The sequence below is a fragment of the Salmo salar genome, chromosome 01 (genome assembly GCF_965601325.2).
Source record: "Salmo salar chromosome 01, fSalSal1, whole genome shotgun sequence".
Lineage (NCBI taxonomy): Eukaryota > Metazoa > Chordata > Actinopteri > Salmoniformes > Salmonidae > Salmo > Salmo salar.
Window position 1 is genome coordinate 81562100 of NC_138291.1, and position 24108 is coordinate 81586207.

A 24108-nucleotide genomic window follows, 5' to 3' on the forward strand; every position below is an offset into this window, starting at 1 on the left:
CAATGGCATAGGCTTAAAGGTAATTCAACACATCAGGTATCCACTTCCTGTCAGAAAATGTCTCAGGGTTTTGCCTGCCAAATGAGTTCTGTTATACTCACAGACACCATTCAAACAGTTTTAGAAACTTTAGGGTGTTTTCTATCCATATATAATAAGTATATGCATATTCTAGTTACTGGGTAGGATTAGTAACCAGATTAAATCGGGTACGTTTTTTTATCCAGCCGTGAAAATACTGCCCCCTAGCCCCAACAGGTTAACCTGTTAGGGACAGTTCCGCTAGCGGAACGCCTCACCAATATCCAATGGTATAGCGTGGCACAAATTACAAATACCTCAAAAATGCAAAAACTTCAATTTTTCTAACATATGACTATTTTACACCATTTTAAAGACAAGACTCTCCTTTATCTAACCACATTGTCCGATTTCAAAAAGGCTTTACAACGAAAGCAAAACATTAGATTATGTCAGGAGAGTACCCTCCCAAAAATAATCACACAGCCATTTTCAAAGCATGCATATATGTCACAAAAACCAAAACCACAGCTAAATGCAGCACTTACCTTTGATGATCTTCATCAGATGACACTCATAGGACATTGTTATACAATACATGCATGTTTTGTTCAATCAAGTTCATATTTATATCAAAAACCAACTTTTTACATTAGCATGTGATGTTCAGAACTAGCATACCCACCGCAAACTTCCGGTGAATTTACTAAATTACTCATGATAAACGTTGACAATATACATAACAATTATTTTAAGAATTATAGATATAGAACTCCTTTATGCAATCGCGGTGTCCGATTTTTAAAATAGCTTTTCGGTGAAAGCACATTTTGCAATATTCTAAGTAGATAGCCCGGCCATCATGGCTAGCTAATTTGACACCCACCAAGTTTGGCCCTCACCAAACTCAGATTTACTATAACAAAAATTGGATTACCTTTGCTGTTCTTCATCAGAATGCACTCCCAGGACTTCTACTTCAACAACAAATGTTGTTTTGGTTCGAAATAATCCATAGTTATATCCAAATAGCTCCGTTTTGTTCGTGCGTTCAAGTCACTATCTGAAGGGTGATGCGCCGGCGCATTTCGTGACAAAAAAATTCAAAATATTCCATTACCGTACTTCGAAGCATGTCAAACGCTGTTTAAAATCAATTTTTATGCTATTTTTCTCGTAAAATAGCAATAATATTCCAACCGGGTGACGTTGTCTTCATTCAAACACTGAAAGAAAAAAAATGGAGTCGTCTCGTGCACGCGCGCTCCAGTGTCATTGTTCTCAGAAGGACCACTCACAAAAACCCCTGCTGTTTTTCGCCCAGAGACTGGAGAGCTCTCATTCCACTTTCTGGCACCTTCCTAGAGCCAATGAAAGCCTTAGAAAATGTCACGTTACGAGCAGAGATGCTGTATTTTTGATAGAGATGCCCTAGAAGGAGACAAATTGTCAGACAGGGCACTTCCTGTTTAGAATCTTCTCAGGTTTTGGCCTGCCATATGAGTTCTGTTATACTCAGACACCATTCAAACAGTTTTAGAAACTTCAGTGTTTTCTATCCAAATCTACTAATCATATGCATATTCTAGTTTCTGGGCAGGAGTAGTAACCAGATTAAATCGGGTACGTTTTTTATCCAGCCGTGAAAATACTGCCCCCCTATCCCAAACAGGTTAAAGTCCCCGACCATTTGGAGCACCGCCTCTGGATGAGTGTTTTCTTATGGTGGAATACAGCTCATTGAATGTGGTCTTAGTGCCAGCATCAGTCTGTGGTGGTATGTAGATAGCTACGAAAAATACAGATGAAAACTCTCTAGGTAGATAGTGTGGTCTACAGCTTATTATGAGATACTCTACCTCAGGCGAGTAAAACCTTGAGACTTCCTTAGATATCGTGCACCAGCTGTTGTTTACATATATGCATAGTCCGCCACCCCTTGTCTTACCAAACACCGCTGTTCTATCCTGCCGATACAGCGTATAACCAGCAAGCTGTATGTTGATAATGTCGTCGTTCAGCCACGACTCCGTGAGCATAAGATATTACAGTTTTTAATGTCCCGTTGGTAGTTTAATCTTCTTCGTAGGTCGTCGATTTTATTTTCCAATGATTGTACGTTAGCTAGTAGAACGGAAGGCAGGGGGTTATTTGATCACCTACGAATTCTCAGAATGCAGCCCGACCTCCGTCCTCTTTTTCTTTGTTGTCTCTTCACGCAAATTACCAGGATTTGGACCTGTTCCCGGGAAAGCAGTATGTCGGACGCGTCGGACTCGTTAAAGGGGGAAAAAAACTTCTGCCAGTTTGTGGTGAGTAATCGCTGTTCTGATATCCAGAAGTTATTTTCTGTCATTGAGACAGTAGCAGCAACATTATGTACAAAATAAGTTACAAACAATGCAAAAAAAACGAATATAAAAACGCATTCAGCTTTTCATTTAAATTCATTTGTAAACATTTCTAAAAACATTTTTTTCTTGCATTTATCATAGTAGATTTAGCTAGTACATATAATGCTCTAAAGTAGATGGTTAATAGACAGAATATCTGTAGACTAGGAGCATCACCATTGTCACCCACCCTGGTGTCAGCCACAAACACAAACCCTCATAAATCATCATAATCTTCCTGTATTTGCACTTAATGTAATGAGAATTATCTTTAGTCTGCATTCGGATGAGGCATTCATCACTGTCATATCATATCAAGCTGTGCTAGGATGAGAATGCAAATATTTCAGGGAAGGAAAGGCAACTTACAACCTTAAGTGAAAGTCAGAGCCTCAGCAGATGACATTTCCCTTCCCGATTACTTATACTGTAGAATGGACACTGTGGGGAAGGTTACTTTTAACTGTCATCCATTAGTTACTAGTTACCTGTCCAAAATAGTCATCAGTAATGTAACTTTCAGATTACACAAACTCAGTAACGTAATTAGATTACTTCCCCTTAAGAAGCGTTAGTTTACATAGATTACCATAAATGGATGTTGCATTTTACTTTGTGTTGGTTATGTAGGCTTCTTCTAAATCATTGCTTTCTACTACCGATAATAATATCATTAGGTCATACAGTGCATTCGATAAGTATTCAGACCCCTTCCCTTTCCAAATCATGTTCAATCAATGAAATGTATCACAGGTGGAGTCCAATCAAGTTGTAGAAACATCTCAAGGATGATCAATGGAAACAGGATGCACCTGAGCTCAAGTTTGAGTCTCATAGCAAGGGGTCTAAGTATTTATGTAAATGTGATATTTCATTTTTAATTTAAATTAGCAAAAATGTCTAAACCGGTTTTTGCTTTGTTATCATGGGGTATCGTGTGTAGACTGTTGAGGGGAAAAAACAATGAAATCAAGTTTAGGATAAGGCTGTAATGTAACAACATGTGGAAAAATGGGTCTGAATACTTTCCGAATGCACTGTATCTTTAAATTAAAAACCGAAGTCTGTCAGATTTCCAGTCATTCCAATTAATTTAATACCCATTGATCTTCAAGAATGGGACTTGAAATATGGAAGATTAGCCAAATTGTTTTACCCGAGCGTATCCCAAAAACGAAATACTTATTATTGTTTATGATTTTGTTGTCATGGAGGACTGACTGGCTCATTGCTTCGAGTTGAAAAATAAATGCTGGAATGGCATAATTTGAGCACTGCCGAAAAGTGCTATTTGCATGTGAAAAATGTACGCCATATGCTACATTTGCTATAGGCCTATTGTTCACATTTATGTTGGTGACACCTCTATACTTTGCAGCTGTTTAAAGCGCGACTCCACAGTTGAAAGAGTAACAAAGCGACACCCTCCCTCTTCTTTGGTAAAAAGCTGAGGGATGGACTTGGAGAAATGCAACCTCTGAGATTAATAGACAAAGCTATGAATGCAAGGACTGATATCAAAATTATAGTTTAAACCATGTTTTGAGGCTATACAGGGTGTTTGTTTACATTTACAATGTTTACAAACATGGAGGTCAATGTTTCTCTATAGAGCCCTGTGGCTGTGTGTGGATGGCGAGCTAAACCGAAATGCGATACTATATTCAATCGTGGATCGGGTGACATTTCAGAGAAAAGAACCAGGTTTTCTATTGAGGGGTGGATTGTGGAGATTAATGAAATTACATTTTAATTCTATAAAGATTGTAATTGTGTTAAAATGTTGTGAATATTTAAGAAAAATCCTCACAGCTGTTTTCCATACTAAAACAAGTATAACTTTGTGCGCACCAGTTTACCATGTACAGTAGGCTCACCGTGCCATCAAAATTACAATCTTGCGTTCTGGCCTTTCCAGCAGTCTTCGTGGTTTTATATATGTGGGGAACATAGATTGTAAAGATAATCCATTCACCTGACAGGTGTGGCATATCAAGAAGCTGATTGAACTGGGGACAATAAAAGGCCACTCTAAAATGTGTAGTTTTGTCACACAACACAATGCCACAGATGTCTCAAGTTTTGAGGGAGCATACAATTGGCATGCTGACTGCAGGAATGTCCACCAGAGCTGTTGCCAGAGGATTGAATGTTAATTTCTCTATTATAAACTGCCTCCAACATTGTTTTAGAGAATTTGGCAGTACGTCCAACCGGCCTCACAACCGCAGACCATGTGTAACCACGCCAGCCCAGGACCGCCACATCTGGCATCTTCACCTGTGGGATCATCTGAGACCAGCCACCCAGACAGCTGATGGAACTGTGATTTTCTGCACAAACTGTCAGAAACATTCTCATGGAAAGTTTCAACTGTACCAGGCAGATCGCAGACCGCGTGTTGTGTGGGCGAATGGTTCCTGACATCAACGTTGTGAACAGAGTGCCCCATGGTGGTGGAGTTATGGTATGGGTAGGCATGAGCTACAGACAACGAACACAATTGCATTTTATCAATGGCAATTTGAATGAACAGAGAAACCGTGACGAGATCCTGAGGCCCATTGTCGTGCTGTTCATCCACCACCATCGGCTCATGTTTCAGCATGATAATGCATGGCCCCAGGTCGCAAGGATCTGTACACAATTCCTGGAAGCTGAAAATGTCCCAGTTCTTCCATTGCCTGCATACTCACCAGACATGTTACCACCCATTGAGCATGTTTAGCCTACTCTGGATTGACACTTGACAAAGCCATTGAAGAGGATTGGGACAACATTCCACAGACCACAATCAACAGCCTGATCAACTCTATGCGAAGGAGATGTGTCGCGCTGCATGAGGCAAATGGTGATCACACCAGATACTGACTGGTTTTCTGAGCCACGCTGTTACTTTTTTTTTGTGACCAACAAATGCATATCTGAATCCATAGATTAGGGCCTAGTGAATGTATTTCAGTTGACTGATTTCCTTATCTGAACTGTAAATCAGTAAAACCTTTGAAATTATTGTTTATATTTTTCTTCAGTGTAATACAACCATATATAGTGTGTGTGTGTGTGTGTGTCTCTTCACAGTCCGTATTGTTCCATAAGGAGTAGTTTTGTGTTTTTTAAATCAGATTTTACTGCTTGCATTAGTTACTTAATTGTTGCATGTTGCGTTTTTATATTTTTATTCAGTGTAGATTGAGCAATAAAAGCCCCACTCATGGTCTTCTTAAATTAAACTTGTTTTTGACAGTATAAAGCACAACACCATGGAGGAGAAGGTATGAACCTTAGGCTGGGAGCTGTTGCAAGAGCACATTTTTCACTGGCTGTCCACTAGGTAGCAAAAAAATGATTGATAGGCAGCTGAAACTTCTTCAATTCAACCATTATTGGGTTAAAATACACGTATACATTTGTGAACAGCCATCTACATCAACCACAATCCGTAAGGTGCAAATAACTAAATGAGGAGCAGTGTGATTCACATCAATGCGCTGTGTAGAAATCAATAATTATTTATATCAGTATTGACCGTAGGCGACACCACTGCTATTGTCCTTATCTCTAAGCATTTATTCAAGTTAGATAATCTTTGGATGCCAACAGCAGTCGCACCATTGGAAGACATACACTACATGACCAAATGTATGACACCTGCTCGCCGAACATCTCATTCCAAAATCATGGGCATTAATATGGACTTGGTCCCCCCCATTTGCTGCTATAGCAGCCTCCACTTTTCCGTGAAGGCTTTCCACTAGAAGTTGGAACATTGCTGCAGGGACTTGCTTCCATTCAACCACAAGAGCATTAGTGTGATCAGGCACTGATGTTGGGCAATTAGGCCTGGCTCGCAGTCGGCGTTCCAATTCATCCCAAAGGTGTTTGATGGGGTTGCGGTCTGTGCTCTGTGCAGGCCAGTCAAGTTCTTCCACATCGATCTCAACAAACCATTTCTGTATGAACCTCAATTTGTGCAAAGGGGCATTTTCATGCTGAAACATTAAAGGGCCTTCCCGAAACTGTTGCCACAAAGTTGGAAGCACAGAATTGTCAAGAATGTCATTGTATGCTGTAGCTGTCACGTCCTGACCAGCAGAGGGAGTTGTTCAGTATTTTGGTCAGGACGTGGCAGAGGGATGTTTGTTTTGTATGGTGGGGGTTTTGTGTGTGTTGTAGAGGGGTGTTTGATTTATGTGTTCCTGGGTTTTTGTATTTCTGCATTCTGTCTAGTTTAGGTTTGGGTGCTGGACTCTCAATTGGAGGCAGGTGTTTCTCGTTGCCTCAGAGTCCTATATATGGGTAATTGTTTGGTGTAGTGTTTGTGGGAGATTGTTTTGCGTGTGAGCCTGACAAGACTGTTTTGTTGTTCGTTCATTCTTCATTTTGGTGTTCACCTTTATTTAAAATAAAATACAAGATGAGCATCCACATTCCTGCTGCGTTTTGGTCCTCCATTCCCGATGACAACCGTTACAGACTCTCCCACCACAAATGGACCAAGCAGCAAAGTAAGGAGCAAGGGGAATTCTGTGAGGACCGGGAACGCTACCAGGTACACGACTGGCGAGGAAACTGGAGAGGCAGCCCCAATAATTTTTTTGGGGGGTGCACACGGACAGATCGGCGGAGCCGAGGATGGAACCAGAGCTAGTCGGGGTGAAATTGGAGGTGAGAGAAACAGAGACTATAAAGGAGTTGATGGGAAAATTGGAGGAGAAAAGGATGAGAGAGCTACTGTGTTGGTGTATTAGGCATGACATTCGCCCTACAGAGCGTGTCCTAATGATATCACCTGAGTTAGCGTTTATTACTAGGTGCGTGCTAGCTGTCTGGTGAAGATGGTACCAGCACCATGCACCAGGCCTCCAGTTCGTCAGCCCAGTCAAACTCGTCCTGTTCCCGCTCCCCGCACTAGCCCTGAAGTGCGAACCCCTAGTCTGGCACATCCGGTACCAGCACCACACACCTGGCTTCCAGCGCGTCAGCCCAGTCCGGTATGTCCTGTTCCTGCTCCCCGCACTAACCCTGAGGTGCGTGTTCCCAGGCTGATACCTCCAGTACCAGCACCACGCATCAGGCTTCTAGTGCGTCAGCCCAGTCCGACTTGTCCTGTTCCCGCTCCCCGCACTAGCCCTGAGGTGCGTGTTCCCAGGCTGATACCTCCAGTGCCAGCACCACGCATCAGGCTTCTAGTGCGTCAACCCAGTCCGACTCAGCCTGTTCCCGCACTAGCCCTGAGGTGCGTGTCCCCAGACTGGCACATCCAGTACCACGCATCAGGCTTCCAGTGCGTCAGCCCAGCCTCGAGAGTCCGGCAACAGTGTGTAGTCCAGAGTATCCGGCAACAGTGTGCAGTCCAGAGTATCCGGCAACAGTGTGCAGTCCAGAGTATCCGGCAACAGTGTGTAGTCCAGAGTATCCGGCAACAGTGTGCAGTCCAGAGTATCCGGCAACAGTGTGTAGTCCAGAGTATCCGGCAACAGTGTGCAGTCCAGAGTATCCGGCAACAGTGTGCAGTCCAGAGTATCCGGCAACAGTGTCTAGTCCGGAACCAAGGGAGACTGCCTGCGACCCGGGACTGAGGGGCTCGGCCTGCGACCCGTAACTAAATATGAGTAACTGTGTTTCAAATGAGTCTGCCTACAGTGTGGAACGGAAGAGGTCTGCCTACGATCCGGAACGAGGGGAGTCTGCCTACGGCCCGAAACTGAGCAAGTCTGTCTGCATTCTGGAGGACAGTAGGCCGGAGCCAGAACCACCTCCTGTATAGGTGGGTTGGGGAGGGGGGGGGTGTAGCACAAGTGCAGTCGGTGACGGCAGCCACCCTCCCTTCCCTCCCTTTAGTTTAGGTGGATTTTTTATTTTAATTTTTTTGTTTATTTATAAGGTGCATCCGGGGACTGCACCTTTTAGGGGGGGGGTACTGTCACGTCCTGACCAGCAGAGGGAGTTGTTCAGTATTTTGGTCAGGACGTGGCAGAGGGATGTTTGTTTTGCATGGTGGGGGTTTTGTGTGTGTTGTAGAGGGGTGTTTGATTTGTGTTCCTGGGTTTTGGGTGTATGTTCTAGGTTAGTATGATCTAGGTTGTATTTCTGCATTCTGTCTAGTTTAGGTTTTCTATGTTTAGGTTTGGGTGCTGGACTCTCAATTGGAGGCAGGTGTTTCTCGTTGCCTCTGATTGAGAGTCCTATATATGGGTAATTGTTTGGTGTAGTGTTTGTGGGAGATTGTTTCTTGTTTTGCGTGTGTGAGCCTGACAAGACTGTTTTGTTGTTCGTTCTTCATTTTGTTATTTTGGTGTTCACCTTTTATTTAAAATAAAATACAAGATGAGCATCCACAATCCTGCTGCGTTTTGGTCCTCCATTCCCGACGACAACCGTTACAGTAGCGTTAAGATTTCCTTTCACTGGAACTAAGGGGCCTAGCCTGAATCATGGAAAAACAACCCCACACCATTATTCCTCCTCCAGCAAACTTTACAGTTGGCACTATGCATTCAGGTAGGTAGCGTTCTCCTGGCATCTGCTATACCAGATTCATCCGTCGGACTGCCAGATGGTGAAGCGTGATTCATCACTCCAGAGAACACGTTACCACTGCTCCAGACTCCAATGGCGGCAAGCTTTACACCCCTCCGGCCAACGCTTGGCATTGCACATGGTGATCTTAGGCTTGTGTGCGTGCGGCTGCTCAGCCATGGAAACACATTTCATGGTCCCAACGAACAGTTCTTGTGCTGACGTTGCTTCCAAAGGCAGTTTGGAACTTGGTAGTGAGTGTTGCAACCGAGGACAGACACTTTTACGCGCTACGTGCTTCAGCAGTTGATGGTACCGTTCTGTGGGCTTGTGTGGCCTACCACTTTGCGGCTGATCCGTTGTTGCTCCTAGATGTTTCCACTTCACAATAACAGCACTTACAGTTGACCGGGGCAGCTCTAGTAGGGCAGAAATTTGATGAACTGACTTGTTGGAAAGATGGCATCCTATGACAGTGCCACGCTGAAAGTCACTGAGCGCTTCTGTAAGGCCATTCTACTGCCATTGTTTGTCTATGGAGATTGCATGGATGTGTTCTCGATTATGTACACCTGTCAGCAACGAGTGTGGCTGAAATAGCCAAATCCACTCATTTGAAGTGGTGTCCACATACTTTTGTATATATAGTGTAGCTTGGACTACAAAAGCCTATTCCTGCTCTTTTCTCGTGATCCATCAAACGAATTTGGTGTGTCATTATAGTGGTCTTTGACTTGTGATCAGACTCGCTCAGGCAGAACAAATTTGAATTGATTATTTTAATGTAATTTTGAAAACAGAAAGGTGTCAAAGAATGTTTCCGCAAACATCCTTTCTGAAATTAAAAGTAATCTTAGAAGTGATCATCTAGTTATTCAAAAATATTTGTAATTTGATAACAATATTTTTTCTGGTAACATAACTGATCACAATTAGTTTTTTTTTTAATCCATTACATATAACCCTGAGAATGGAATGCAATAGCTACAGGTGCAGGTATGAGCAAAACCAAAAGTTGGTTTTACATGGTATTACATGGCACTCTCAACAACAACAAAAATAGCGATGGTGGAAAAGATTAGACAGTGGTAAAAAGTTTAAGTCATAAATACAAAGAAATAATATCTTCATGTTGAATGTAGAGAGAGGTATTGATAGTTTTTAGTTCAAGAACATTCAGAATTATTTGTCAGTAATGGGGATCAGCGATTCATCCAATAATATAACCTGACTACAGACGGTCTCTGCTTTAGGAACACTGGTCATGGAGCTATTTGCTTTAAAATGTTTCATGCCTACTTAAATGTAATATTATTGCTTTTGATAGCAGTCCTTTCCCATGAATGAAAGGAAATTCCAGGCATTTCAAATAACGAAGACATTTACCGTTTAAGCCCAAGAGGGGAAAAAAAAGTATACTTTATTATATTGCAAGTATACTAAAGTATACTTAAATATGCAGAAAATGTCATTAAATATGCAAACAATTCAAATAATATACTTCAAATATGCGATGTACTTTTCTACTATATGTTAAGTATACTATAACTGTAATATAATTACACTTCAACAAAATTACTAAAAGTGTACTTTAAATTACTAGTTTTCAGTCTTTTAGTATACTATAAATATACTTATCAACCTTCAATACACTTATTAAAAGTATACTTTCAATGCATTGTTTTTTAGTCTTTTACTATACTATAAATATACTATTATCAACCTTTAATACACTTATTAAAAGTGTACTTTAAATTAATTGTTTTTCAGTCTTTTAGTATACTATAAATATACTATCACCAACCTTTAATACATTTATTAAGTGTACTCTAAATTAATAAAAAATCAGTCTTAAATTATACTACATGTTCACTATCATTGAACTTCAACACACACATTAAAACATTACTTAAATTTCAAATGCTTTAATTGTAAATAAGTATATTCATTCAAAATACACTTGGCGTTGAAGCAAAGATTTTTTTTTTATGAAACTGCTTGTGAGTGATCAAGTTCACTAAGTATACAGTGCCTTGCAAAAATATTCTTTACATTTTTGTTACAAAGTGGATTAAAATGTATTTAATTGTCATTTGCTGTCAAAAGTTATAAAAAAAAGTTTGATTCATATATTTTTTATAACTAAAGTATAGTCGTTGCCTAAGTATTCAGACCCTTTTTAGGCAGGCCTAAATTATACTGAACAAAAATATAAACTCAACTGATTTGCAGTTCATATGCCTTCGGAAAGTACTCAGATCCCTTGACTTTTTCCACATTTTGCTACGTATCAGCCTTATTCTAAAATTGATTACATAAAAGCGAAAGAAAAAAACCCACTGGCTCCAGGTCATCTAAGTATTTGCTAGGTAAAGCCCCGCCTTATCTCAGCTCACTGGTCTCCATAGTAACACACACCCGTAGCACGCGCTCCAGCAGGTATATTGCACTGGTCATCCCCAAAGCCAACACTTCCTTTGGCCGCCTTCCCTTCCAGTTCTCTGCTGCCAGTGACTGGAACGAATTGCAAAAATCACTGAAGCTTGAGACTTATATCTCCCTCACTAACTTTACGCATCAGCTGTCAGAGCAGCTTACCGATCACTGTACATGTACACAGCCATCTGTAAATAGCACACCAAACTACCTCATCCCCATATTGTTATTTATTTTTACTCTTTTTGCACCCCAGTATCTCTACTTACACATCATCTGCACATCCATCTCTCCAGTGTTAATGCTAAATTGTAATTATTTTGCCACTATGGACTATTTATTGCCTTACTTCCCTAACCTTACTACATTTGCACACACTGTACATTGATTTTTCTATTGTTTTTGACTGTACGTTTGTTTATCCCGTGTGTAACTCTGTGTTTCTGTTTTTGTTGCACTGCTTTGCTTTATCTTTGCCAGGTCGCAGTTGTAAATGAGAACTTGTTCTCAACTGGCCTACCTGGTTAAATAAAGGTGAAATAAATCAAATAAATAAATAGTAGTGGTTTCTTTGCAGCAATTCAACCATGAAGGTCTGATTCATGCAGTGTCCTCTGAACAGTTGATGTTGAGATGTGTCTGTTACTTGAGCTCTGTGAAGCATTTATTTGGGCTGCAATCTGAGGTGCGGTTACCTCTAATGGACATATCCTCTGCAGCAGAGGTAACTCTGGGTCTTCCTTTTCTGTGGCTGTCCTCATGAGAGCCAGTTCCATCATAGCACTTGATGGTTTTTGAGACTGCATAAGAGACTTGAAATTCTTGAAATGTTTCTTATTGACTGACCTCCATGTCTTAACCTCTACGGCAGGTATTCCCAAACTGGGGTACGGATACGCGCAATGCTGTCGGGGGTACGCCAAATAAAAATCAGATTCACATTTTTCATAAAAAAAAAAAAAAAAGATTCTTCAGATTTTCAAACAGTCCATTTATAAGCCACGGGAGTTTTGAGCGATAATTAAGATGACTTTCGAGTAGTAAGACATGTACATTAGCAACAGATACCATTAATAAGAAGGGGCTAGAAGCGTTTTAAATGGTGAGCTACCGAGTGGCTAGGACAGGCAATCCCCATACTATTGTGGAGGACTTAAATCTTCCTGCTGCCGCGGATATGGCTGGGACAATGCTGGGGGAAAGGCCCAAAAAACTATACAGACAATGCCTTCATCAAACACTGTTTCACAATGCATCAGTGACATGGCAGGAGATGTTTTGAAACAATTACTGCTTTGCATACAAGCCAGTGAATTCTATGCTTTATAGCTGGATGAGTCTAAAGACGTGGCGGGCCTGGCACAGCTCCTGGTATATGTCCGTTACGTTTATGGTCGGTCAAGTAAGGAAGACCTCCTCTTCTGCAAACCACTGGAAACCAGGACAACAGAAGAGGATATTTTTAAAGTACTGGACAGCTTTGTGACATCAAATGGACTTGGTGGTCAAGATGTGTTGGTATCTGTACTGATGGCACAAAAGCCATGACAGGGAGACATAGCAGAGTGGTAATGCGCGTGCAAACAGTTGCTCCCGACGCCACTTGGGTACACTGCAGCATCCACCGAGAGGCTCTTGCTGCCAAGGGAATGCCTGACAGCTTGAAAGATGTTTTGGACACTACAGTGAAAATGGTTAACTTTGTTAAAGTGAGGCCCCTGAACTCTTGTGTATTTTCTGCACTATGCAATGATATGGGCAGCCACCATGTAATGCCTTTACAACATACAGAAGTGCACTGGTTATCAAGGGGCAAAGTTTTGACATGTTTTTTTTAATTGAGACACAAGCTTAAAGTTTTCTTTACTGACCATCATTTTCACTTGTCTGACCGCTTGCATGATGCACAGCCAATTGTAGCAACCAACACTCCTGTATTCCAATGATCTGAATCTAGGATAACAGGGACTCGCCGCAACTATATTCAATGTGTGGGACAAAGTTGAGGCTATGATTAAGAAGTTCTAGCTCTTGTCTGTCTGCATTAACTTCTTGGTGACGGGGCAGTTTTTGGAAATTCAGATGAATAACGTGGCCAAATTAAACTGCCTGCTACTCGGGCCCAGAAGGTAAGATATGCATATTATAGTAGATTTGGATAGAAAACACTCTGAAGTTTCTAAACCTGTTTGAATGATGTCTGTGAGTATAACAGAACTCATATGGCAGGCAAAAACCTGACAAAAAATCCAACCAGGAAGTGGTTTGTAGTTTTTCAAGTGATAGCCTATCCAAACTACAGTGTCTGTGGGGTCATTTTGCACTTCCTAAGGCTTCCACTAGATGTCAACAGTCTTTAGAACCTTGTTTCATGCTTCTACTGTTACTGGGGAGAGAATAAGAGCTGTGGACTGCCTGAGACCAACGAGTTGTTTACTACGCAGGCGCGCTGTTCCTTCTTTTCCTCTGTAATGAATACGCTATTGTCGGGTTGGAATATTATCGAAGATTTATGTTAAGACCCTAAGGATTGATTGTAAACATCGTTTGACATGTTCTACGAACGGTAGTGGAACTTTTTGACTTTGTCTCGGGTTTTGCGCTCGCGCATTATGCCTTTGGAATAGTGATCTGAACGCGCGAACAAAACAGAGGTATTTGGACATAAATATGGAGTTTATCGAACAAAACAAACATTTATTGTGGGAGTCCTGGGAGTGCATTCCGACGAAGATCCGCAAAGGTAAGTGAAGATTTATAATACTATTTCTGAGTTTTGTTGACTCCAGAACTTGGCGGGTAACTGTATAGCTTGCTTTGATGGCTGAGCTCTGTACTCAGAATATTGAACAATGTGCTTTCGCCGTAAAGCTATTTTGAAATCTGACACAGTGGTTGCATTAAGAAGTGTATCTATAATTCTTTCAATAACTGTTGTAAATTTTATCAACGTTTATGATGAGTATTTTTGTAAATTGATGTGCTCATTCGCCGGATGTTTTGGGAGGCAAAACATTTCTGAACATCACGTGCCAATGTAAAATGGGGTTTTTGGATATAAATATGAACTTTATCAAACAAAACATACATGTATTGTGTAGCATTGAGTCCTGGGAGTGTCATCTGATGAAGATCATCAAAGGTTAGTGATTCATTTTAGCTGTATTTCTGGTTTTTATGACACCTCTCCTTGCTTGGAAAATGGCTGTGTGGTTTTTCTTGTCTTGGCGCTGTCATAACATAATCTAATGTTATCCTTTCGCCGTAAAGCCTTTTTGAAATCGGACAATGTGGTTGGATTAACGAGAAATGTATGTTTGAGAAATTTTTAATTATGAGATTTTGGTTTTGAATTTGCCACCCTGCTATTTCACTGGCTGTTGACTAGTGTGTCCCGCGGGTGGGACGATAGTGTCCCAGAGAGGTTATTAACAAGGACAACAGACAGGTCTTTCCATCTTTGTAGGATTTTTGTGTGCAAATGAACTCAAGCTTACACTATATCACATTTTGACATTGTTCGAAGCACCTGAGTGCAATTACGCAGGTACTTTCTCGATGACACAACTGGATTCGTTATCCCTTTCATGCCCTGCCTCCAGTCCACTTACCGATATCTGAACAAGAGAGCCTCATCAAAATTTCAACAAGCGGTTCTGTGAAAATTGAATTGAGCGCTGTTAAGACGCTGATGTGCTTTGCAACCGCATACTTATGTCATAGTGGATTCTCGGCCCTCACTAGCATGAAAACGAAATACTTGCACAGACTGTGTGTGGAAAATCATTTAAGTCTGAGACTCTCTCCAATACAACCCAACATTGCAGAGTTATGTGCATGCTTTCAAGCATGCACTTCTCATTAACCTGTGGGGATTTATTCACAATTTTTGATGAAATAAGCTTTTATATGTAAGATGGTAAATAAAGAGCAAAATGATTGCTTATTACATTATTATTTGTGCCCTGGTCCTATAAGAGCTCTTTGTCACTTCCCACACTTTCCACAAGCCTCATTCTTATGTTTAATAAATGTATCGTATCGTATCGTATAGTGTGTGTGTGGCAGGCTTACAATGATGGCAAAAACAACATTTGAGAGTGCACTGACCCTGGTGCTAGAGGGGGTACGCAGCTGGGGGTTGAATGTTTGAAGGGGTATGGGACTATAGAAAGTTTGGGAACCACTGCTCTACGGGATCGGTAATCCCCCCCCCCTCCCCCCCTCCGTGGGACGGTTGAGCTAACATAGGCTAATGTGGTTAGCATGCGGTTGTAAGTAACAAGAACATTTCCCAGGACATAGTCATATCTGATATGGGCAGAAAGCTTACATTCTTGTTAATATAACTGCACTGTCCAATTTACACTAGCTATTACAGTGAAAGAATACCATGCTATTGTTTGAGGAGAGTGCACAATTATGAACTTGAAAATGTATTAATATAACAATTAGGCACATTTGGGCAGTCTTGATTCAACATTTTCAACAGATATGCAATGGTTCATTGATCAGTCTCAAACTTTGCACATACACTGCTGCCATCTAGTGGCCAAAATCTAAATTACGCCTGTGCTGGCATAATACATTATGTTTCTCCTGCATTTCAAATAATATGGTGGTACAATAAATAAAAACAATACTGTCACATCCTGACCATAGTAAGTTGTTATTTTCTATGGTAGAATAGGTCAGGGCGTGACGGGGGGTTTCTAGGTTAGTATTTCTATGTTGGCTTGTTCTAGGCTTTGTATTTCTATGTTGGGCTTTGTTTGAGATGATCTCCAATTAGAGGCAGCTGGTCATCGTTGTCTCTAATTGGAGGTCATATTTAAGTTGGTGATTGTCCCACCTGGGTTTGTGGGAGATCCATTGAGTAGTGTATGTTTCACCTCTGCGTTGATGTTTTTTGTCATTCAGTTTATTTATGTATTGCATAGTTTCACAGTACAAATAAAAATGTGGAACGACACACACGCTGCACTTTGGTCCGCTCATTCCTACGACAGCTGTGACAAAAAAAAAAAATCTTTGTATTGTCTTTCTCCAGATCTAATGTGTTATATTCTCCAACATTAATTTCACATTTCCACAAACCTCAGTGTTTTCTTACAAATGGTATCAAGAAAATGCATATCCTTGCTTCAGGTCCTGAGATACAAGCAGTTAGATTTGGGTATATCTTTTAGGCAATTTCTTTTTTTTAACAGGGTCCGATCCTTAATGACGGACTGTCATTTCTCTTTGTTTATTTGAGCTGTTCTTGCCATAATATGGACTTGGTATTTTACCAAATAGGGCTGTCTTCTGTATACCACCCCAATCTTGTCACAACACAACTGATTGGCTCAAACACATTATAAAGGAAAGAAATTCCTCAAATTAACTTTTAACAAGGCACACCTGTTAATTGAAATGCATTCCAGGTGACTACCTCATGAAGCTAGTTGAGAGAATGCCAAGAGTGTGCAAAGCTGTCATAAAGGCAAAGGGGGGCTATTTTGAAAAATCTAAAATCTAAAATATTTTTTGATTTGTTAACACTTTTTGGTTACTACTTGATTCCATATGTGTTATTTCATAGTTTTGACGTCGTCACTATTATTATACACTATTTTTGACTTATGAATAGAGATCACCAATTGTCTCGGGTTCATTAAGGAAGCGTTCCATGAAGCCATGTAAATGTAAATGGCAGTATATCACCAGTCTGATTAGCTAAATTCAATGAATCAGTAAATGTATCTGTTAAATACATTAAACATATTTGATGTAGTCTACTTGTATTAACAAGACAAACCAACTCAATTGGAACTGTATAATTATTAAGTTAAAGTCAGGGACTTAACCAGGGTCTACAATTCTACACATTTTGCCATGAGTTGTCAGGTTAATATATCTGAGTGAGAGCGACTAACATCAATGGGGGCCCCCTGGAGGTCAGGGCCCCTGGGTAGTAATTCAGACATGATTACTGCAAATGTAGATAGCTGGCTAGACTAATTTACCAATCTACATTTTTCTTACTGATATGGGCTGGTTGAGTCTCTCAGTGATTCACATGTTGTATAACAAGAGGAAAACTGCTGATGCACAACCAAGATTTGAAATTGCACCTTGTGTATTCTCTATTCTAACTCTCAACAGTAAGTTTTGACCCCACTTGAGTTCCAAAAAAATACGACCCACAAAAAACACAGGTCCTGAACTCGGTAGCTACGGCCCTGCTTACAGTGAACCCCATTGGGTAACAATATTATTTACTATAAAACTGATGGTCTTTGGAGCACAATTCACACTTAGCACTCTAAAATAACATAAAATTGATCCGAAATACAGTGTAGACATTGTTAATGTTGTAAATGACTATTTTAGCTGGAAACAGCTTATTTTTAATGGAATATCTAAATATGCGTACAGAGGCCCATTATCAGCAACCATCACTCCTGTTTTCCAATGCCACATTTAGTTAGCTAATCCAAGTTTAGCATTTTAAAAGGCTAATTGATCATTAGAAACCCCTTTTGCAATTATGTTAGCACAGCTGAAAACTGTTGTCCTGATTAAAGACTGTCCTTCTTTAGACTAGTTGAGGATCTGGAGCATCCGCATTTGTGGATTCGATTACAGGCTCAAAATGGCCAGAAACAAATAACTTTCTTCTGAAACTCGTCAGTCTATTCTTGTTCTGAGAAACGAAGGCTATTCCATGAGAGAAATTGCCAAGAAACTGAAGATCTCGTACCATGCTGTGTACTACTCCCTTCACAGAACAGCGCAAACTGGCTCTAACCAGAATAGAAAGAGGAGTGGGAGGCCCCGGTGCACAACTGAGCAAGAGGACAAGTACATTAGTGTCTAGTTTGAGAAACAGACGACTCTCAAGTCCTCAACTGGCAGCTTCATTAAATAGTACCCGCAAAACACCAGTCTCAACGTCAACAGTGAAGAGGCGACTCCGGGATGCTGGCCTTCTAGGCAGAGTTGCAAACAAAAAAAACATATCTCAGACAGACCAATAAAAAGAAAAGATTAAGATGGGCAAAAGAACACAGACACTGGACAGAGGAAAATTGGAAAAAAGTGTTATGGACAGACAAATCTAAGTTTGAGGTGTTCGGATCATGATGAAGAACATTTGTGAGATGCAGAAAAAATGAAAAGATGCTTGACGCCATCTGTCAATCATAGTTGAGGCAATGTGATGGTCTGGGGGTGCTGTGGTGGTGGTAAAGTGGTAGATTTTACAGGGTAAAAGGGATTTTGAAGAAGGAAGGCTATCACTCCATTTTGCAACGCCATGCCATACCCTGTGGACAGCGCTTAATTGGAGCCAACAGGACAGTAACCCAAATCCCAGTTCCAAACTATGCAAGAACTATTTAGGGAAGAAGCAGTCAGCTGGTATTCTGTCTATAGTGGAGTGGCCAGCACAGTCTCCTGATCTCAACGCTCTTGTGGGAGCAGCTTGACCATATGGTACGTAAGAAGTGCCCATCAAACCAATACAACTTGTGGGAGGTGTTTCAGGGAGCATGGGGTGAAATCTCTTCAGATTACCTCAACAAATTCACAACTAGAATACCAAAGGTCTGCAAGACTGTAATTGCTGCAAATGGAGGATTCTTTGACAAAAGCAAAGTTTGAAGGACACAATTATTATTTCAATTAAAAATCGTTATTTATAACCTTGTCAACGTCTTGAATACATTTCATTTTGCACCTCATGTCATGTATGTTTTCATGGGAAACAAGGACATTTCTAAGTGACCCCAAACTTTTTGTATATATATATACATACACACACTGCTCAAAAAAATAAAGGGAACACTTAAACAACACAATGTAAGTCCAAGTCAATCACACTTCTGTGAAATCAAACTGTCCACTTAGGAAGCAACACTGATTGACAACACATTTCACATGCTGTTGTGCAAATGGAATAGACAACATGTGGAAATTATAGGCAATTAGCAAGACACCCCCTAATAAAGGAGTTGTTCTGCAGGTGGGGACCACAGACCACTTCTCAGTTCCTATGCTTCCTGGCTGATGTTTTGGTCACTTTTGAATGCTGGCGGTGCTTTCACTCTAGTGGTAGCATGAGACGGAGTCTACAACCCACACAAGTGGCTCAGGTAGTGCAGCTCATCCAGGATGGCACATCAATGTGAGCTGTGGCAAGAAGGTTTGCTGTGTCTGTCAGCGTAGTGTCCAGAGCATGGAGGCCAGTACATCAGGAGACGTGGAGGAGGCCGTAGGAGGGAAACAACCCAGCAGCAGGACCGCTACCTCCACCTTTGTGCAAGGAGGAGCACTGCCAGAGCCCTGCAAAATGACCTCCAGCAGGCCACAAATGTGCATGTGTCTGCTCAAACGGTCAGAAACAGACTCCATGAGGGTGGTATGAGGGCCCGACGTCCACAGGTGGGGGTTGTGCTTACAGCCCAACACCGTGCAGGACGTTTGGCATTTGCCAGAGAACACCAAGATTGGCAAATTCGCCACTGGCGCCCTGTGCTCTTCACAGATGAAAGCAGGTTCACACTGAGCACATGTGACAGACGTGACAGAGTCTGGAGACACCGTGGAGAACGTTCTGCTGCCTGCAACATCCTCCAGCATGACCGGTTTGGTGGTGGGTCAGTCATGGTGTGGGGTGGCATTTCTTTGGGGGGCCGCACAGCCCTCCATGTGCTCGCCAGAGGTAGCCTGACTGCCATTAGGTACCGAGATGAGATCCTCAGACCCCTTGTGAGACCTTATGCTGGTGCGGTTGGCCCTGGGTTCCTCCTAATGCAAGACAATGCTAGACCTCATGCGGCTGGAGTGTGTCAGCAGTTCCTGCAAGAGGAAGGCATTGATGCTATGGACTGGCCCGCCCGTTCCCCAGACCTGAATCCAATTGAGCACATCTGGGACATCATGTCTCGCTCCATCCACCAACGCCACGTTGCACCACAGACTGTCCAGGAGTTGGCGGATGCTTTAGTCCAGGTCTGGGAGGAGATCCCTCAGGAGACCATCCGCCACCTCATCAGGAGCATGCCCAGGCGTTGTAGGGAGGTCATACAGGCATGTGGAGGCCACACACACTACTGAGCCTCATTTTTAACTTGTTTTAAGGACATTACATCAAAGTTGGATCAGCCTGTAGTGTGGTTTTCCACTTTAATTTTGAGTGTGACTCCAAATCCAGACCTCCATGGGTTGATAAATAGGATTTCCATTGATTTATTTTTTTGTGATTTTGTTGTCAGCACATTCAACTATGTAAAGAAAAAAGTATTTAATAAGATTATTTCATTCATTCAGATCTAGGATGTGTTATTTTAGTGTTCCCTTTATTTTTTTAGCAGTGTATATACTCTGTACTCATCCTAATATTTCTTAATTCCATTCTTTTCCTTTTTAGATTTGTGTGTATTGTTGGAGCTACGAACACATGCATTTTGCTACACCCACAATAACATCTGCTAAATATGTGTATGCGACCATGTCTCTTCCTTGAGATTGCCACAGATAGTGTTTGATCCCTATGATAGTCCGCAGATGGTCAGCCATCCAAACCATGTCATAAATGGTGATTGAGTCATCACGCTGTGCATCAGTGCCTGAAAGTCACCACTCACGAGTATCACCTGCTCTCATTCTTCCACTACAATACCTCTGGAAGGAATGCCAAGTAATGGTAGATCAGCAATATAGAGTCTGAATAATGGGGTTGTATTACATTTAGCTGTCTCTGAATTTCTAGATGCATTGCCATAAATATCTTGTGATATTTCCAATCAGGGCCTAATGAAAGAAGATGGGATGCTTCTGGTAATAATACATTTGCCTTTCCTGACCACCTCCTCCTCTGACCACAAGTATGATGCAGAGTGCATTAGCACATTTACTCTACATCAATGTCATTTCTGAATTGGGTTTGAAAATGAATCACTGAAAATGATTATTTGTCACAATCTGTCTTTTCAAAATAACCACATTTTGTATTCAGTAGTAACCCTCTGAGATTTGTGCCATTGGAAGCCATATTCTGATGAGCACAGGCACACAATGTGCAGCAGAGTTAGGAGTGCATTGCTGGTTCCAAGCAGCATCTCCTGAGATGTTTACTTCATACTCCCCCAACCAAGGAAGTGAATAGAAAGACGTGTCACCAAGCCTTATTCGAATGTCATGCAGCTAGATCAGACACCTGGTATGACTGAATGAAAAAAATAGCAGTAGTGATTTAAAGCTCAGAAGCATATCCTATCACACGCTGTCCACTGATAATGGATCCAGGTGGAAAACATAATAGGAAATGTGATTCACTGGGCACCATGGGCCTACCCGCCCTAGGTGAGAAAACCAAAGTGATTATCAATATTTCCTCGAAACCCATCTTCTAGTCTGATCCAATTTTCATCCAATGATTCCATTAGGCTGAATTCGCTATGGCACTGAACCTTGGACAATAGGGCCAATCTTGTGTGGGACTCCTAAGGGTTTGACATGGCAGAATCGGTCAGATTAACCCTGGCAGCTTCCTCTCGACCACGGCTAGCCCACCAGGAATGCTCTGCCCCTCGTGTGACAGTTTTCAGATTGCAGGATTGGCAAGAGAACAATGCAGCTCAGCACAGAGGCTGCCACTACTAATCTCATTAGGATCTGCAGTAGGACATTTGCACTATGTCTTTCTCAGAGTATCTACGCCATTTCAAAGTAAAATGTTTTAGAATATACTGACGAGTTCCAAACTTTTTTTTTTTTTTTTTACATTTTGAGCTCTTAGGGAAAGGTTAAATATTAAATAATTTCAATATCATACAGAACTACAAATGAATGTCTCAAGCTTCCTGTCACTCACCAGGGCCATGATGATATGGACGAGACTTCCAAATCGAAGAAAAGGTAAGAATCTCTGGATTAATCTCTGGACAATTCTGTGAACTATCTTGTGCAAGTTTTACATTGACACAATACCTGTTATCTAGCTAGCTAGCTCATGGTTTAGCCTGGCTACAGTAGATGGTTACATTAGCCGTCTATTTATCTAGCCATTTCAATCCTTGAGATACTCATTCAAATGAATATAGATTGCTAACTTAGATAGTGAAGCTAGGCGTTTTTGATAATGTTTGTTTGTGTCTGTGGGTGAGGGGTGGGTAGCCTACTTCAAGTACTTGTAGCTACCCTAGCTAGCTGTATTATTATGGTCTGTCTTTTTGAGAGGTTTCAGAGATGTCACTAACACCTGACTTAAATAAATAATCAGCATAACAAATCACAGCGATAGACTATGATTTGTAATCATTTATGAGCTGTGCTGGAACAAAAGGGGGAGGGGGAGTATTTAGATGGTATTAATATATAACGCATGCTCCACTCTTAAGTTGAACTTGAACTTGTTGACTACTGCCAAGGCGTCAGCTGCTAGGACGAATGGAGCAAGCATCCCAAGTCTTCAATGGTCCCAGTATCGGTTGATTTGCAGGCCTAAGTGATCACACACACTCAAATGGGTCTACAGCTGGGGTACGGTTCTGCCATCATTCACACACAGTAGACCTAGTGTAAATAACCATGTTGTCAACAAAATGCTGTACTCAATGCTTGTGTATGGCTCAATTTGTTGAAATTCTGTGATCACTCACCTTTTTTAATGTTGTGATTAACAGACACATGATGACCACAATTTGAATGCTGCAACTGAGAGAGAATGATGCTGAGGGACACACGTCGAGGGACACGCATTGAGACCCCAAGTATGACTGGACATGGGCCGGATATAAGCATACGACAAGATTCGGTAAATGTCACTGCAGCCTGAAATAAATTGAAATATATTTGCAAAAATTGTATAATTACCCCTTTCTATACATAAATATATAAAATCATTCAAAAATACTTCACCAGAGAGCATGAATTAGCCCCAGAGGACCATTACCTTATTGTAAAGTTGTGGATTGTTTAAAATCCCAAGTGTGTAGGCCTATATGTCTAATTGGAAAGCCCACAATTTGGGCAGCGTGCGTGGCAATAGGCCTAACTGATTATTGAGATGCAGCTGTCAGTGAAAAGCAGTGCATCTAAAACATGTGTGACGATAATGTGTCTTGAGTATTATTTGAAATGTTGACACAAGAAGAAGGGGAGGGGTCTGTGGTGAAGATATTGGTGTCTCTCTCCAGAATGCATGCACTCAGCTCTCCAGAATGCTCTGAGCTGTCTCCCGCAAATTCTTGTGCATTCATTGTTTTATGGTGTTAATTGTTTGCCCTTTGTTTATTTTTTTTATCAATTTCCCATTACATACATCACCAGTATTACATTTACCATTACTCCACGTAATTTGGTTAAATTCATTTCTGTTATTGTATGGATCAATAAGATCTAGAGTCAATTACCGTTCTCATTCTCAGAGTGGAAATGTTGTTTGCAGAGTTCACAACCTGCTACACTTGTGAGAAACAAGTTTGGATTTATTTCATAACATTATTTACTAGTTTTGTAAATGTTTTCATAGTATTTTGTTTAGAGTGCTGCATGAGAGCAATGAGCATGTGTCTGGTTTCTCTGTCCTCTTAATGTTGACAGAGCGCGTGCCTGAGCACTGCTAGAAGTAGGCTAACTGGCCTGCTGCAGGCAAATGTAGGAAAGTGCCCATTTGTCTGATTTCTGATGGTCTTAACTCACCACCACTAATAAGCTTTAACTTCTCTTCACCTCACACCGTAAGTCC